Raw genomic sequence first — 6,537 nt, 5'->3', positions numbered from 1 at the left:
ACGCGAGTAGGATAGCCTGTGACGTTGTATTGTACGCTAGCGTAGCCTTCTTTTGTCAAGACTGAGAGATGTACGCCATTACGTACTCATTTTAAAGGTGTGTAATAATTAACATATTTAAATGTTTTGAATAGAGTTATTTAATGAAACCTTGCATTATTATTGGTAGTAGTTTGCTTGGCATACTATCCCATCCCTTTAAGACATTTTCAGTTATTTAAATATTATCCGTGGTGCAGAGCTGCGCTACGAACGAACGAGCCGCTGCCATGGCGCATTCAAACTGCATTAAATGAAATCTATCATACCGCAAAGAAGCGGGAAGGTAATAGTGAAATAAAATTATTCCTTTCAGCTTTCGGAGTTACAGAGCAGAGCAGCAGATTTTATGATGTGTTTTGCAGGTTGACGCGGGCTGCTGAGAATATATTACTAACAGTACAAAAAGATAATTTACCTTCGTAACAGAATAGGAATCTTGCTGTGCTTAGTTCTGGTCTGGCAAACCTTATAGTAAAAAAGTCTTTTTCTCCGATGATAGTCTCATGTTCTTGTGCTAGTCGTGGTAATTATTGATGTTTACTGTTAACAAAAAATCCACTGCAAAATTTTGACGTTGAACAATTATTGCGAACTATAACATCAGTATTCATAACAAAGTAATTTTCATTTTCAATAAATATAAGATAGGGAAGAAATGTTGAATTTTATAGTGAGTTACAGTAACGAAAAATGTTCCTTTAATAGAAAGCCAGATACAGAACAATAACAATACGATACATTCTGTTTTGTTGAAAATTCATGATTATAAAGAAATTCACGGCACAGCATTAATAAAAGGTATTTCGCGGCTCTTTTCGTATATGCGTTGTTACGCAAGTAATAATAATAATAATAAAACAAAATAAACAGAAAAGAGACACGAAGCGAAACTAGCTGTACGCTTGAAAATATAGTGAATATTTATCTAAAAGTAAGTTTCAAGTGTTTTGACGACAATGATGTCTGGTTGCAACAATATTCCAGCCCACTGTTACAACAATGAGTAACAATGCTTAAAGCAAAGGGTATACTCTATTATTATCAGCTGCTTGCTGTAGAAAGAGAGCACAAACACTACAGACTAATTACATCGCATCCGTCGACTTTTACTGTCACTGTGAGAATTCTTGTAACGGGTTTGCTAACAGCTTGTGATTTGAAGTGTTCACACACATAAGAGTATTCGACTTTTGGCAAAACTTAGCTCAGGAGTTGATGTAAAAGGCGAAAATTATAGCTCTACCATGCATAACTCAGTTTTGAATTTTTTTAATATAAATGGAATCTTGAAAAACCGCTTCTCAATGCCGAATGAAAAAGATGACCCAGATAATTTTATCGCAAAATAGTCAGGCATTCTTGGACCAATTTGGCTTAGGAAAAGACTTTGTTTGTAAATGACAATTCAAGAAACGTTAACCAATTTGCAGAAAACCATTTGTTATCCCATTTTATAAAAAGGAAGTTGTAAGAAATGAAACTAGGAAACTGCTTGAATGGAGTACTACTGAACAGTCAAATAGTAGATACAATAACCCTTTAGTTGTTGTAAAAAGGGGAACTGGAAGTGTTAGGGTTGAGCTAGATGCAAGGAAATTTTGAGAATAAATGATAGACTAGCTAATATGGAGAAGAGTTTGCAAAATTCCAAGGATGCAAATTTCTTACTTCTCTTGTTGCAACTAGTGGCTAGTGAAACATGAGCATGGAAAATGAATCTAGGCTTTGTATAGATTTTCTACGTGAAGAGACGTGTTACCAATACTGTGTGCTACCCTTTGATTTAATTTGTGTGTCTGTGTTTTCATTAGCGCTAATAAAAAGCGTTAAGAGATGAAATTGTTAATAGAGTAACTGCGTATGTTGATGACATTTTGATGGCTAATTCTGAACGGTTTGAGCATTGCAAAGTTTTGGATGAATTATTGAAAGCTGTGTACACAGGACGATTGAAACTAAAGGTAATCGAATCTGAAATGGTGAAAAGTGAAATTTCGTTTCTGTGTCATAAGATTAATGTAGAGGATATACACCCAGATTTAGAGAAACCAAGTGCTATTGCTAATTTTTCATCACCTAAAAACAAGAAAGAACAGAAAATTATTTTTGTTATATTTATGTGTTATCAAAAAATTGTAACACAGGAATCATACAACCACACTTGCTTGGGAAATTTATTGAAAAATAATGTAGCACAGAGTTGGACTGAACAATGTGAGGAAGGTTTTCAAAATTTAATGAAACTAGTCGATTGCTTTATCATCCTGATTTTTCATTACCCTTCTGTATGAGCGGATTGTACATAGGAGAGATGCATTAGGATGCCCAAGCTTACATGCGTATGAAAAGAGCTACAATGTTGGAAAAGACAATCACAACACCAAAAAAATAACTACTGTAGAGTAACGAAATTTCTGGAATCCATTTGTCTAGTAAGATCTTTAAGTGATTATAAATAGCAAAATCACAGATTAATGGATGCATGAGATAAGCCATTACAAATGTGAAATGCTGATACATTAGTAGCTGGTGTAATTGCCGAGATGTTGAATACAAGCATGCAAATGTGCAAACATCAGGTTGTACAGATCCCAGTTGTTATTTTGTGGCATGGAGTTCCATGCCTGTTTCACTTAGTCGGTCAATACAGGAACAACGAGACGGATGACACTGGAGTTATCGTCCAATGATGTTCCATATACGCAAGACTGAAGACAGATCTGGTGATCCAGTTGGCCAAGTCAACATGGCTACACTCTCTAGAGCACGTTGGGTTACAACACCGATATTTGAGTTCGAAAACACACTAGAATACTGTTCACAAACGACAGCACAACAGGTTGAGTCACCAAACAGACATACAAATTTGTAGTCAGGAGGTTTCGAGAGCACTCCTACTGTCATACGAACTCACACCTAAGACCATAACACAAAGTGTAGGTCTGGTGCGTCTAGCATGCAGACAGGTTGGTTTCAGGCCCTGCACTGGCTTCCTCCTAACCAACATACAGCCATCATATGCACCTCAGGACCTACTTTCATCATAAATCACATCAGACCTCAACCCTGCCCTCCAGTGAGCTGTCACTTGGCCCCACTGAAATCACAAATGACAGTAGTTTGAGGTCAGTGAATGCACGCAACAGGGCGTCTGGCTCGGAGCTGTCCTTGAAGCAACCGAGTTGTGTCATTGTGATGCCAGCTACTGCTCAAACTGCTGCTGCAGACGCAGTATGATACGCCACAGCTATACGCTGAAAACGATAGTCTTCCCTCTCGGCAATGCCACGTGGCCATCCGGAGCCCAAACTTCTTGCGACCGTGCGTTCTCGAGACCACGGCTGCCACCAATCATTTACAGTGGCTACATTCGTGCCTGGTCTTTCTGTAATATCGCAGGAAAAATATCCAGCTACTCGTAGTCCTATTACATGACGTCCTCGTTGGAATTCAGTGAGGTGTTGACAATGCCTGTCCGCAGCCCGTAGTCGTACGTTAGCGTTCTCGCTTCCCGCGCCCGGGTTTCCCGGGTTCGTTTCCCGGCGGGGTAATGGATTTTCTCTGCCTCGTGATGACTGGGTGTTGTGTGATGTCCTTAGGTTAGTAAGCTTTAAGTAGTTCTAAGTTCTAGGGGACTGATGACCATGGATGTTAAGTCCCATAGTACTCAGAGCCATTTGAACCTATCTGACAATGCCGTATTGTGGCCTTAAAGGCACTCTTCACTAACATCAACTCACCATCTTTAATCTCAAATGTAAATAACGCTCACGACCGTTACAGGGTGTATTTAAATCAAACCTTCCTTACATCCTCACAGTGGCACTACTAGCGCCATTCTTATGCTCCTGGACGGTGATTTTAAGAGACATAATTTCGTTAATGTCGCATAACTCCTGCTTGGTGTTGCGATTTTTTTGCGTCAGTATATTACATTTCGGAATTGGAGGCTCAAAGCCTTTTGTTTTCCCCAACAATCTATGTTGACACGCATTATGTTAACCAGATGGGCCTTCTACCCCCGACAATTTAATTAGGAAATTTACTGCATTACAGTAAAACACAATATACTAGCTAATGCCCTCTAGAGAAATCTCGCTGGAAACTGCAATGATAACATTAGGGAGGACAATGGATGTCAGATCAGGTTAGTTTATTTGCATGAGCCAGAAAATGAAAAACTGATTACGAAAATTCTAAAACTTTTGAAAAGGGAACAACACTAAGATCCTAATTTAACGCTAGTGAAGTAGCATTGCAATTCTGGTGGGAAAATGAAAGAGAAAGAGTATCATACAACACGTAAGAGATTGTTCTTCAGGGGGAAAGCTTTAGTACACAGGAATGGAAACTGTGCTTCCCAGAACAGCATGTTAATAAATTGATTGACTAACTACATGAGTGCTACAGCCATTGCGGAACAAGGAGAATTGTAGCAAAAAATCAGGAGACAGTAATTTTTAACATATTCTGACGAATGGTGGAGTAGAATTTGGAAACATGTAAAAGGTTTGAGAGAGTGCAAACTAGTCGGGTGCCGGTACCATATAAAGTATGATCCATTCAGTTCTTCCTAGTGAACCAAAAGAATTAATTGCAGCGTATTTACTCGGCCCTCTCCCTGTATCAGCTGGAGATTTTAGACATAATATTGTGGTTTTAGATACCCTTTCCAAACATGTCAGTTAGTATTTAATTAAAGAGGTACACCAAGGCCATAGTTGAGAAACTAAGAACAGATTATTTTTGCAATGTAGGGATACCAAAACCGCTTTTATCAGACATTGGGCCATTGTTTACTCCGGAAAGTGTAACGTTCCCTGGCAGCACACACACTATTAATAAAATGAAATGACATTTAATTGTACTATGTACGCCGCTATGAAGCAATTCGTATGTAGTGTAATTGTTTAACAAGAAATATTATTTAATTTTGTATAAAGGACATTGGTTATTATTGTAATATTTTCTGTAATAATATTCTCCATGTATTTATGATTGTAATATTTCTATACTCATAATGTAATTACGAAATATGTTAATATCTGCGATGAAAAAATGTAAAATATAGCCACAGAGGAAAATAATGTTGTAAGATTACAAAGAGATATTTATTATCAGCAATACTATAAATAGCACTACATAATGTGCAATCTTGTCGTCTTCCTCGAGAGCTGAGAGAGAGAGGAACCTGTGACGTAGCATTATATGAATGAGTAGACTTCTTTTGTCTGTATCTATCTTCAGCCGCCATTAGAGGAGAAATTATAAAGGTGTGTAATTTTAATTATTGTTATGGTCTATATACATTATAATTTATCAAAATTGTGTATTAGTAACGTAAATTAGCTTGCCCATATCGTCTATAATATTTCTTTAAAGAATTTTCAGCACTTTTAGCGATTATCGTTGGTGTTGCTGGGCTGTGCCGCGACCTAACGATTTGCAGCGGCGGCACATTTAAAAAATTGTTCCGCTATAAAATTAACCAAACCCGAAAATCGGGAGCAGGTAAAATTAGCAGTGAATTACGAAATATTTTTCTTTTACAGCGATCCTGAGGCTGACTGAATTTATTACTGATTTTACATTTGTGCTTTCATAGGCGGATAATTAACGTTGAAGTTGTTAATCTGTTGGTTCTTTCAATTTCTAAAGCAAACAACTTAAACGTATAGTGAAGTGTGTTTTGTCAATGATAATTAAACGTTCAGGTCGGCTTGGCAATATTTAACCATTTTATGCTAACAGAGACAGTCTTGTGCTCCATAGCTAACGCCGGGAAAGAATTCAGTAAATATTTAAAAAACCACTGCATTTAGAAAATGTGTGCCAAGGCCGAAAAACGTAAAAAAAATTAATTTAAATAAATTTCAAAGTCATAAATGTTATTAATCAGTTAGTTTGAATTTAACAGCATGAGAGGGTTGCTAAGGTTCACGTAATTTTAAATGTGCTTAATTCTGTCTAAATGAATTTTTATTACCACACGTTGAAACGTCCCCTTGGAAAAATTATACATGACTGTGCTTAAACTGACACACAATATTTTTTGGCGCAACGCAATCTGACTTTCAAAACTCCCTACAAAAGAATGGCCCTGACTAACATTAACCTATACCTTTCACAAATCACTTACCTCACAAAAATCTTCGTTACTCGAACTACTTCAATGCAGCGAGCGCCACTACTGCCACCGAGCGAGGTGGCGCAGTGGTTAGCGCACTGGACTCGCATTCGGGAGGACGACGGTTCAATCCCGTCTCCGGCCATCCTGATTTAGGTTTTCCGTGATTTCCCTAAATCGCTTCAGGCAAATGCCGGGATGGTTCCTTTGAAAGGGCACGGCCGGTTTCCTTCCCCATCCTTCCCTCACCTGAGCTTGCGCTCCGTCTCTAATGACCTCGTTGTCGACGAGACGTTAAACACTAATCTCCTCCTCCTCCACTACTACCAGCTAAATAAAAGATTCAACTACGGAAGGCACTAACTACT

General features: G+C 38.1%; 1 non-coding gene across 1 annotated transcript; it reads left to right on the top strand.

Moving 5' to 3' along the window:
- The first annotated feature begins 6,241 nt into the window (after positions 1–6,241).
- Trnaa-cgc (transfer RNA alanine (anticodon CGC)) lies at positions 6,242–6,314 on the top strand. Its single transcript has one exon. It is a non-coding gene; the product is annotated as a tRNA-Ala (tRNA).
- The last annotated feature ends 223 nt before the right edge of the window (positions 6,315–6,537 follow it).

Source organism: Schistocerca serialis, chromosome 4 (assembly GCF_023864345.2).
Source record: "Schistocerca serialis cubense isolate TAMUIC-IGC-003099 chromosome 4, iqSchSeri2.2, whole genome shotgun sequence".
Taxonomy (NCBI): domain Eukaryota; kingdom Metazoa; phylum Arthropoda; class Insecta; order Orthoptera; family Acrididae; genus Schistocerca; species Schistocerca serialis.
This window is presented reverse-complemented; position numbering and strand designations above follow the sequence as displayed.